The 12,198-nt window shown below is 38.7% G+C and overlaps 1 protein-coding gene across 2 annotated transcripts in view; it reads left to right on the forward strand.

Moving 5' to 3' along the window:
• The first annotated feature begins 10,896 nt into the window (after window positions 1-10,896).
• Window positions 10,897-12,198, forward strand: part of b3gat1a (beta-1,3-glucuronyltransferase 1 (glucuronosyltransferase P) a) — a 68,108-nt gene continuing 66,806 nt past the window's right edge. For both annotated transcript variants that reach the window (XM_035524950.1, XM_035524951.1), the window contains exon 1: window positions 10,897-11,374. The gene's annotated coding sequence lies outside the window, so the exon portion shown is untranslated. The remainder of the gene's footprint in view (window positions 11,375-12,198) is intronic.

Raw genomic sequence — 12,198 nt, forward strand, 5'->3', positions numbered from 1 at the left:
AATATTTAAATTTGTTTTATGATCTGAAACATTTAACTGTGACAAACATGCAAAAAAATAAGATATCAGGAAGGGGGCAAACACTTTTTCGCACCACTGTGTGAAATATGTGTATGTGTATTATGTGTATATATATATATATATATATATATATATATATATATATATATATATATATATATTAGAGAGAGATATGATTAGAAATATGTATAAAGCCTGTAACATGCTGTTTAAGATCAAATAAGTTAAATAAACCTGTCAAATGATTAGTAATAGGCTCCAAAGACTTATCAAGGTGGAAATAATGATAATGCATTTGCTTTATGAATTGCTTTCAGAGACCCAAATATGCTTTACAGTAGATTCATAAATAAATAAATATATAAAATTAGAAGGGGAAACATATTAAGAACAATAGCAGCCACAGCTATAATGACAACAATGACAATTCGTGATGGTTAAGGTAGCAGACAGGTCTGGGCAACAGGATTTAAGGCAGGTTTTGAATTCAGAGAGTGATGAGGAGGGTCTAATAGTGAAGGGAAAGAGAATTCCAGAGTTGTATCTCTACATAAGGCTCTGTTTCTGAAGCAAGGTGCAACCTAGTTGGTAAAGAGAAAGAATACTGGAAGGATAGGAGAGAGTTGCTAAGTGCTTTATAACTGAGGAGGAGAATTTTCAAGTGAATGTGCTGTGTTACTGTACTAACATATATTTAACTCAATTTACTGGGGGCCAGTGAAGATCATGAAGCATCTGTGTAATATGGTGTTTGAAAGAAGTGTTAGTGAAGAGCTAACCATCAAAAGCCAAAAATATTATGGAGGAACTTGGAGTTTATATATTACAGAATCTGAAAGAAAAGTTGCAATAGTCCAGATGGCTAGGAAAAAAGGCATGGATATGGGATTCAGTAATAGAAAAAGACAGACAAGATCTGAATTTTGCTGTGTTTTGAAGATGAAGCAAGGAAGTTTTCATTTTTTTTATTTATGTGAGAATCAAAAGAGAGCGTAAAGTAAAAAATGACTCCAAGTATAAGAACAGAAGGAGGAGAGACAGCTGTCAAAGTGGAATGCCATGAGCTGAGTTTTGTCTTGTGACTATTATGATTGAAAAAGTTGACATCTCAAATTCAGACGCACAAGAAAAGGTATGCAGAAAAGTTGTACAAAAATACATTTGAATGACATCAACGTATCAGTGAAAGTTGAGATTTAACTGTCTAATGATGTCCTCAAGAGGAAGTATATATGTTACAAATAGCAGTAAACCAAAAACTGAGCCTTGAAGGACCCTCTGTGCAATAATGGGGATGGGAGAATTATAGCCAGATGGGTAATGAAGTGCTTTCTGTCAATCAGATATGAAGTTAACCAATCTGGTGCAGTGCAGATAATTTTCAGCTTACGCAGTCTAACAGAATAGAGCGACACATCATGTCGAAGGCAGCATTCATATCTAGTAAGATGAGGATGTTAATAGCCTCTGAGTTAACAGCAAGTAAGTCATCGTTTACCTTAACCATGGCAGTGTCTGTGCTGTGGAGTGCACAGAAACTATACCGAAGATGTACAGACTGTTGAATTTATGAAAGGAAAGAAAATGTAACGACAAACACTTGCTTCAAGAAGAAGGAGAGGTTAAAGATGAGATGATAACTACTTATAGCAAGAAATGGACCTCTTTCAGAACAGAAATAACTGCAACTAAATTTCAGTTGGAGTACGAACAGGTGAGAATGACTGGTTGACGAGAACAGCAAGACAGGGACAGAGGACAGGACAACAGACTTTCTTTAGAGTAGTTGGTAGGCGGTCAAGTGAACATGTAGTTTTCGAGGAAGCAATAATGTCAGAAATTTGCTCAGGTTCAACATGTTCGAAGCTGGAGATGTACCTAGAAAAATGAACAAATGGAAGCAGTGGAGGAGCGTTGGAGATGCAGTAGGATCGTTAAGATTTTATTGTAGGGTTCGAGAAATTTTTTAACTTAAAAAAAAGTATGAGTTGTTGTTAAATCCAGTGACTAGAGAAATAGGCCGATCTGGCAACAAGCAATGCCTCTCTACAGGATGATAGATGCTGCTTTTAAGCCTAATTGTGTACAGTGAAACTAGAGTTATCCTATAGATTTCTTCGCCAGACTTTCTAATCAACAATTCTATTTCATATAGTGAAGTTCAGAGGTATACCAGGGAGAAGAAGAAACAAAATAAGCAGACAAGTGGGATGTGTTATTCAAGGAATCTGACTGGGTAGTATTAAGCAGGGTGCTAAACCTTTTAGGGGAAGTAAAAGGCAACTGATAAAACCTTAGAGAGAGAAAACAGATTGACAGTTTTTGAGATTGTGACATGATCGATCTGATAAGAGACTGGGGGCATATTCAGTAGTAATTGCCATTATTTGTGTGTATCATAATGCATAACCCTGTGAAGCAGATTTGTGGTCATTTTGGCCCCGGTGAAGTAATATGCTATATGCACATGTTGAGGCGAGTTGAAAACAGTTGGCTAAAATAGCTAAATTCTATTCCCAGCTTTGGTATAGGTCCAGATGAAGACTTGAGTGGGGAAGAGGTCAAAAAATCTAGTAGGTAGATAAAATAGTCTTGGAAAAATATTTTAGTTATTTCTGTCTTTTTTATAGGAATGTCACTTGAGGTGACATGCTCAGAGAATCACCTGTTCCTTGTTCATGGTCTCACCAGGACTAACATATAAATATCCAAATTTCTATTCCTGTTTTGTAAAGACTTGTCAATGTACTAAACAGTTATTTGTTCATTGTTTCTAGTTCTTGTTTTTCTCTTTTTTTGCTTTTGCCTGCCATGTATGCAAGTATAAATTGGCCTGTGATGACACTGCCCATGCTCTTGACCATACCACCCCGCTGACATCAATTCCTGCAAAAGCCCAAATAATTTACTTCACATGTACACATCTAGCACCTACAATCCTTGTTCTATGCTTTACATTCCATTGTTGCATCTATGCAATACAAAAACTTATGTGATACAGTTATACTTTCAACATGTCTGCTGTTGACACAGAATATGAATGCAATTTCTGCCAAGTGTTACCTGTGATGTCACTGCAGTTAAAAACCATGCTATCACGCACCATGCTTCAGTCAGTGTAGGTGGGAAGCTGACATTACGCCCTAAGCCCCAGGGATCCCTGCAGTCAGCTCAAAATGTTATACCTTACACCCCAAAAAGAAACACACAGAGAGGGTTTTTTATTCAGTGAGAATAACATTAACTTAAGTGAGGAACAGACATTTTTGATTGGAAAGAAATAGAGGAGTGTCTGCTGAAGACTCATTCCACTCAGTTGTGATAGCATGTTTACTGGAGGAGCACAGCATGGTTCTACTAGAGCATCTTTTATTAACTGTACAGTTGCCTGACTTGGGTTGTTGTGAATTGATCTGCAAACTGAAATATATGCTGTAAATATGCAGCTGTGAACATGCTGTTCCCATAGGAAAAGAAGAAATATGCCCGAAGGCAACTAGCGCCATGCACAGCTGTGACAACATTATCTACGTTATTCAATGTCCCTCCCACTGTGTGAACTTTTGCTGGTTATCTCTACTTCCACAGTGATTGGCCTACACACAATGAATGACTGTTTGTTACTGCACACTGGTGCTGTGATGCCCAGAGGGCCAGTTACATCCCAATTTTTCTAAGAATTTCACTGACAGTGTAAGGAAAGACATGGTACTCTGTCTTTCCAGAGGACATGCTGCTCTGTCTAATACAGAGATCTCCCACTGCCACTTTCGAAACTCTCACTAGATTTTAGTAGAATGTGTCGTTACAAATTATATTTGCAGAAACACTTTTTAAATACACTTCTAAAATATGTGGTTTGTGTGAATTAGCCCTACCATAACCTTTGTAGACTACGCCTTGTTTTTATCTGATGCTGGTGTAGTAAGAGAGGACCCATAGGTATGAGTCCCACACTGGTAATCAGGAGATATAAATTCTGAATTCTGAAGTACCTCTGGAGTGTTGATTGAACAAAACCTAACTGCCTTTCACATGAATAGCCCTACATGTATAATCTAGGGATACAGATCCAGACAGAGTCCTATTTCCCAGACAGTACATCTGTGGAAGGACCAGTCGTTGACCTTTATTTTACATTTAAGTTGATGTTGTTCCATCACTAGCTGAATTAGTGTTTCCATGCTTGACATTTTCATGAACACACAGGTAATGGCTTGTTGCTTGTCATTTGTCTTGCCCTTTGACTCTGTGAAGACTGAGTGGGGAAATTCACAGTCATCACAGCTGGTGAGTAAAGGTGGCCTTAAACCATTCTCAAGTAAAAGCATTGCTCCAATTAAATGAGCACTCAGGTACAAGGAAAAGTAAGGTATCAAAAAGACAGAAGGAAAGAACGCAAAGAAAAACATAACAAAAGAGGACTACAAAAGAATCAGGTTAAAATGTTCTGAGATACTGAGTTACATAAAGAATTGCCATGTCACTTCTTAGTAACTGCACCTGTTTGCATAGGAACTGTTTTTATCAGTACGATAAAATTAAACAAAAAATGAATTAGTACCTAAATGTTTATTGACCTCAATGAAACTGAGAAATAATTAGGTTAATTTCCTTGCAAATATACTGAGTATCAGTAAAAGTGTTATCATTTCAAAATAGTCAGAAAAGTACAAAATCCACATATATTTTATTTAAGTAAATGTATTTACGTAAATGTGCTCTACACATTACTAAGGATGGACCATGAGTATTATCTTTGAGTAAAATGGTGACACTTAGGATGAAGATGGTGAAAACTAATTCAAGATTGTCTAGTTTGAGCTCCTCTAAAGGTAGTCTTCCTTGTGTCATCTCAAAGAATGGTCTCTTTCCACTACCAGCCTCTGGTTTACTAACCAGTGTCTGAGTCAGGATTTCTGTAAAGCTGCTGTTGTAAAGCACTATTGTAAAATAGTATTCAAAAATGCAGGGGATCCTAACTGAGTAGTGCTTTTTTTGAGTGCTGATCTTGTTTAATGCATGTGGCCCAGTCCTTAAACTGCCATATAGATTAAACTTACACAAAAATAAAAAAGAAATCCTGCACTGCACCATTGTCCCTACCAGCATGCCACAGTCCTATCAGCATGCTCAGGCAGAGCCTCACTGTGAGTGGTGAAATTTGAGCAGATCCACAGTTCAGGGGAAACTGCAATGATCTTGCATGTCCACTTACAGTGCACTTTTGTATCTAGGATAATGCACTCATAGAAATATTCCATAAAGGCATTAAAGTGCTGTCCATATTGGTTCACTGGGACTGACTGCAAGCCATTGTGTGGCAGAGAACCGCATCCCTATCTTTCCTAACCAGTGGTCAAATTCTCAATAAGTGGGGGCTTAGCTTAATAGAGGTACAGTGTAAGACAAATGGCCCCATCTCCCTATGTAACGGCCTTACTGCACTTATTTATTGTTCCTCTAAAACACACATTAATGAGGATGCCAATTAGCATGGCAGCATTACTCAGAGAATTCGTGCTTCAAAAGAACTCTGTCCTAATTAGGGCCAAGGAATTAGGAACTTGCAATCAGCCATTCCAAAACTGGCATTTTATTTTGAATGGTATACAGTATTTACTGAAATGCATAAATAGTGCACTCAATTGTAAGGACAGGTTAAGGACCTTAAAGGTTTTTGTGGCTAAACTGAGAGGTTTCAGAGACATTACATGCTGAATTAAAGGTAGTATCTGTCTTCTTATAAGAAAGGCCAATCGGAAAACTGCCTGTGTAACTGGTTTAAGCATGGCTTGAATTTTGTCTTGGGGAAGTCTGTAACCTCTAGACTGCAACTTAGTTTGGATAATGCAGTAACTAAATGAAAATAGAAAAGCTTTTCACCAGTCATACATATAATTTGTGTAACAACTTACAACTGGAATTACATGTTCTTTGCCCTCTCCCTAGTTACATTCATGGATTTATAAAAGATAAGTAAAGCAGGTCCATTGTACTGAGGTGACAAAAATATGTTATACATTACTTCATCTGAAATGCATACACGGTAGCAAAACACTGAGAAAATCAGAAGTGCGACATCGACAATCGTGTCAGCTATATGTACAAATAAAATATGCTGTCAGAAAAAAAGTTGTTTCTTCTGTATTATAGTGAACGCTAATAAGAATCCACATTCTTCTATGTAGTTACTGGTGGTTAATTAAAATGGCACCTCACTTCAGCCTCGGTTAATTTGTGGCTGCCACAGACAGTGCCATCATCATGGAAATGTCAAGAGTATTCAAATGATCTTTGTTTATGTTCAGTTCTCTCTCTCTCTTTTACTTATTCATTCACTAGGGAAAGACCTACCTTTGAATATACAGTATAAGCCAACTTGCACAAATAAGCGAAAATGCACTTTTGGTTTTTGCATTTTAAAATATTAATCCGTGTCCCTTTGGAGACTTGGAAGCTAACACTTGTGAGCTATCACTACTCCTTTCAAAGATGTACTGGTTAAGGATTTGTTAGGATTTGGATATTGCTGAACAAAAAATCACAAAAAATCTATAGTCATGATATATCACACAAAAAGAGGTATGACAGTGGAACTTCGACACTGGGTTCTGCTAAGTGCATCTAGCTTCACACAGCATTTTTTGAAAAAGGAAACAGCCTTTCTCCCTTCACCTTTAGAAATGTTTATTTTTTTTATGTTATGCATCTGTGTTGGAATTATAAAGCTATGCTGTAAGATAAAGTCTCAAGACTCAGAAAATATGTTTGTAATTACCCATTTTGTTAATATTTCATTGTTGAATTAAAGGCTAAGGATGCTTGTTTTGAACCAGGTTCTTTGCTAATTTACTTCACCAAAAGTTTTTTTGTTTGTTTTTTTTCACATGCTTGAATCAATGGTGGCTGCAAAACTGTTGTTTGAAATTAGAATGTGGTTTTGCTTCCAGTCTCTCCTCACATGCACAGCAACTTTCAATCTATAATTTTCTGAAGCCTTAATCCACCAAGGCACTGAATGAGGTTGTTTGCTGGTCTGTTTTTATGTGGGTCAATATCTGACCAATGTTTGTCCGTGAAAACTCAAACCGTGCACGTGATTTCTTATTTTCTTAAAAAATTCAGAGGCATGGGAGCAGAACCGCAGTTTTCCGTTTGTCTAGTTGCATTGATGTAACATCATTTGTTTAGGTGTGGGAGCAGGTTGGGGTTGTGTAGCGAAAACAGTAACTTGGATTTAGAGCATTTTGCTTTGCCACTGCAGAATAGTTTAAATTTACAGCTATGTGTTAGTCCTGTGTCTGATAACTGATCTTACTCAAATGCCAACTTCATTCAGTGACAGGAGAACAACAAGCTGGATGACTTAATTGCTAAATTACACTGTTCCCTTGATTTGCCACCTAATTCAAAGGCTCAATTCAAAGCAAGCAGACGCTGTACCATATTGAGAATTTGCCTTCACTCAGCCATGTGCAAACAGTGTAGCTGCCTCGCCTATCATTTTTCCTTTTTCTGTGTATCAAAAGTCTAATATATAAAAAGGCATCAAGGAGACATGCTTAGCCAAACAATGAATAAAACAGACAGCACTCTCCTGGTGAGTGTTATTCCATGTAAGCCATCTTTACAGGTATATTTTGCTCCTGCCAATCAAAAACTGGGAAGTTCTTACAATCATTAAACTGTATCAATTATACCTAAAATATATATGTAATTTAGAACTGAGAAAATGTTTTTTCAATTAAATGAATGTAAATTTGTCATTAAAATGATTGATTAGATAATAAACTAATTTTGATTTAAAACAATAAATAACACTACATACTTATAAATAATGCAGATCGAATATGGTGTTTTTATACTTCACACAGTATTTTACTTGGCCTAATATACTTGCTTAACATTTCTGTGCAGTGTTGAGACAGAGGAAGTCAACAGGAAACACACCGACTCTTCATTAATGACAAAGCCCAAGGCTGAAGAGGCCATCACATGAGATATTTCTGAACTTCATGCTTCACCCCAGCAGCTCATAATCATCACACATTGACTCATTCATCAGTCAGCCTCACCACAACAGCCATACGGGCCAAAATTTTCTCCCACCACACAGGCCCACACACAAATGCTAGAAGTTGTAAATAGGGTGCACACTTTCCATCTGTCAAGTGCTGTGCTTACTTACAGCCTGGCTTTACTGTCCAGCTCATCAAAGGTTGCTGCTACTTTCGTTCAGACATCAATGTATGGCTCACCCTCAGCTTGAGGCTTTAATATCTCCTACTGGCTATTAAAGCTGCTGACTGGGAGCTTCCTTCTTCTTAAGCTGTAAGGGCCAAGCCCTCCTGTTCTCTTTGACGTCTTGCCTGTTTTTACATTCATTATCTTCAAGAAAGCAGATGGACATGACTGCAAGGACACACATACTCCTCATCCACACAACATCCAAACATATATTGGTCCCACCATTGGCTACAGCTGGGAATGGGGGTTTAGGAGCTGGTGGTCTGCAGTGCAGTCTCACCTCAGTTTCAGGCTTGGCTACAGCTTGGCTTATAGTTAGTATATGGCCACCATAAAAAGTGCGATGCTGATTGCTAAAGCAGTACACTGTTGCTTCCACTGGCAGTTCTGTTCTCCCTTCCTATAAGCAGCTTTGATGTCACATAATGAAACTTGATCATTTTCTGTATGGGTGTCTGCTACAGACAAACATCATTTCAAAGGTACATATTCATATCTGTTTTACAATGGATACTGGTATTGCAATGGGATAAATATTTACAGGTTGTGAGATCAATCTTTCATGCACTAACCACAGACGACTTGTTTAGCCTACCTTCAGGGTTTGGTAAAAAAACTAAAGCCTCAGCTGTAGCCTTGGCGCCTGCAGCTTGGTGGCCTTCATGCTCACAGATCCATGACTCACATTGGAAGGCTGTAAAGGCCATGACAGAATCGTCCCCAAAATACTGCATAACACTCTTCAGCCAAATGTAACAAGCAGGCGCTAGATCATTTGAAAGCTTGCTTTACTGGAGCTAACCTTGCACGATGTCATTCTGAGTAGCACCATTTTGTTTTGCGTTGTCCATGTCCATCCAACTCCAGGTTTTGTGTTTTAGGGTGTTCTATGAAGATAAAGGAGAAACCAAGCTAACTCTTCAATATTCATCATCCTCCCATGGTACATTGGTGCTTTCAGTGTTAGAAAAGTATGTTATAAATAAAATGTATTATTACTATTATTTATGTTTTAACAACAACAAAACAATAAAAGTCAGTGTTTCCATTTAAAGGCTTTCAGACACACCTGGCTGAATTAGTTGTTTCTCATCATTTTTAGCATGATGACATACAAATGTATTGCAGCATAACTATACTGTGAGTTTCACATGTTCAAAAAGAATATTCATCACCGTTTTAATGGCTTATATGAGTGACACTCGGGACTGTGTTTCAGGTCAGTGAGAAGCTCCCAAGGACTGGATTTTCAGTACTAAAACTACACTGAGGTGACGATGGGAAGCAACAATTTTAATAATAAACCATGAGCTGAAAATAAAAAAAAGCTGACTATGGTATTAGATATCACTTGATATCAGGCTATAGTTATCACCCCATAAACTAAGGACTCAATGTATTTAGAAGAGTGGTTTTATATAATTCCTATTGTTGTTGGATTCTTTTCTCTCTTTCTGTATCAAGAACATTCTGTGGTTGCCACTCTGCAGGGTACTAGAGACGTCAGTGGTTGTTGTCAGTCATCACATTTGTCACTTATGAATCATGTCTGTTATACTGGGTGAGGCACAGCAAATAAAGACTTGGACTCTGTCCTCATATTCATACTGAATAGTGGATGAACTAATAAAATGTAATGAACTTCTGCAATTTCTCTCATGTCTGTACTTGTCCAAGATGCAGGGTGTGTCTATGTCCCTCTTCCTGTCTCTGGTAGAATTATGCATAGAGTGCTTGTTTACCAAAACCTATGCTCAGTGGAGTCATTAGAGTCATATTCCCATGCAGTCTGTATCATCAGCTGTGAATCAAGGGTCTGCTGATGGGACTTCAGAGCTAACTGCTTGATGGAATAATTTATTAAGGATTAATTAGTTTGTGCTTGTTTATGCATCATTCATGAGTGCAAAATCAGATGTAAGTTTGTCACAATAAGTCTGTCAGAGGTGATACTTCAGCCTAGAGTTGATCAAAAAAAATCCCAGCATGCAAAGGTCCATCTGTTCCATGTATTAGGGATAGTTCTAATATCGACATGTTTTATTATGTAATATTCTCTAAGAACTTTAACACTGTCCTGAGTTGCGGGGAAACCCACCCAGGAGGGATCCAAAAAAATATCTCAGCTAAAAAGTTCATGGACATCAGTAACTGCAGAGGCAAACTGTGGAAATGCTGTAATAAGATAACCCTGCCTCTGACATTGTCACAGCTCACTGTGTACACGTACAGAGGACAAAGGAGACATGGTCTGGAAGTAGCGCCATTTTTGAATTACTGCAGGGGTCCTTCTCTGCTGTATGACAGGATGGAGAAAGGAGAAAGAGTTGAAGGGAGAGAAAGTGAGGTACCTCCTTACACACACACACACACACACACACTAACATACAAACACACACACACACACACACACACACACACACACACACACACAGGATCTGACTGCCTTCATACAGTCTTCAACCCCCTCCTTCATCCCCGTCTCTCATTTTCTTTCTCTGTCCCCTCCTCCTCTTTATCCGACAGCCAACCCTCCTCTGAGCTGCAATGGTACATGCCAATAGCAAGCCCATCTCAAATGGAGGGGGGGGGGGGGGGGTCTCAGAACTGGTGAAGAGGCTACTTTGGAGCCACATAAACACATTCACAGATGTCTCTCCAAGCATCCTGACAGCCTGCCTGTGCCGAAGCCATTTCACTAATCAGAGAGAGTAAAGAGGAGAAACAGCGAGAGAGAGGTCTAAGCTTCAACCCATGACAGCCGTCTTTCTTATATACATCCCTCATTTCTAGTCGTGATCTGGAGAGAGAGCACATCTGCCAGAAGAGGAGACAGCAAAAGCAGGAGAATACGCCGGCAGTTTCTGTCTCAGAGCATCAGATGCCCCTTCCTTCAAGATGATCTCCCAGCCCTGAATCCGGTACATCTATACATCTACTGCTGCCACAGCAAGACATAAATAAAGGCACAATGAGCGTGCATCCAACGATTTGAAGAGAAAAACAAAAGAGAGCAGAAAAGGCAAAAAAAGAGAGATGGTTTAAATGAATGAAGCAGTGTCCTCACAGCAGCATGAGGAGGGAATAGCAGTCTGTGCACAAGGTAGGAATGAGCTTTTCTTTCATTGCACACGCATAGCTTTTACAGACTGAGTTTTCTCTCACTGCACACACATATCTCATTCAGACTGAGAGGTTATAGGACAATGTGGATAATATGAGTTGCAGAAATGCTCAGCAATGCTCAGCTTGTAATTAGAGTCTTAGACTGCCAACTCTCTCACGTGTGTGTATGCAAGCCAGAGAGATAAAAGCCACCGTTATATGGATGTTGTTCATGTGGAAATGAAGCAGCCGTTTGTTAAGCTGCCTACATGCATGGGTTAGCGACAGGGACCTTAAGCTGAGAGAAGGGAGATGATTGATTGTCCTCATTGAAGTAGCACACAAAGCACTGAGGTTTCAGTGAGTTGGACTCGGTCCCCAGCTGCCAACCTCGAGAACAATCATGTCATTGCGTAAATCTGTGAGCCAACGCACAGCAATGTGCGTGTTCAGGTTCCGTATGGTCAATTAACATAATTGCTGCAATATGCACAAATTCATCTTATAATGATGTCATCATACTGGTACAAACATTTTACTTCAGAGAACTGATTTAATATCAATTATTAAAAGTATTAATACCTATTACTAATATCTATTACTGATAACTTAAGGTCAAAATAAGTTTTACCTCATTTGAGTCTGAGTCTATATAGTATAAGATAAAAAGACAGTACATTTATCATGGCAATCTTTAGCTTGACTTGGTTAGCACTTGCTAATCTGCACCTGGGTGTTCTGGGTGTTCAGTCATTACAGGCTTAGCACAATCTGCGCCCTTCCCTCAACCTGACCCAGAGAGGCAGTGAACTCCACACAATA

This window comes from Electrophorus electricus, chromosome 4 (assembly GCF_013358815.1).
Source record: "Electrophorus electricus isolate fEleEle1 chromosome 4, fEleEle1.pri, whole genome shotgun sequence".
Taxonomy (NCBI): domain Eukaryota; kingdom Metazoa; phylum Chordata; class Actinopteri; order Gymnotiformes; family Gymnotidae; genus Electrophorus; species Electrophorus electricus.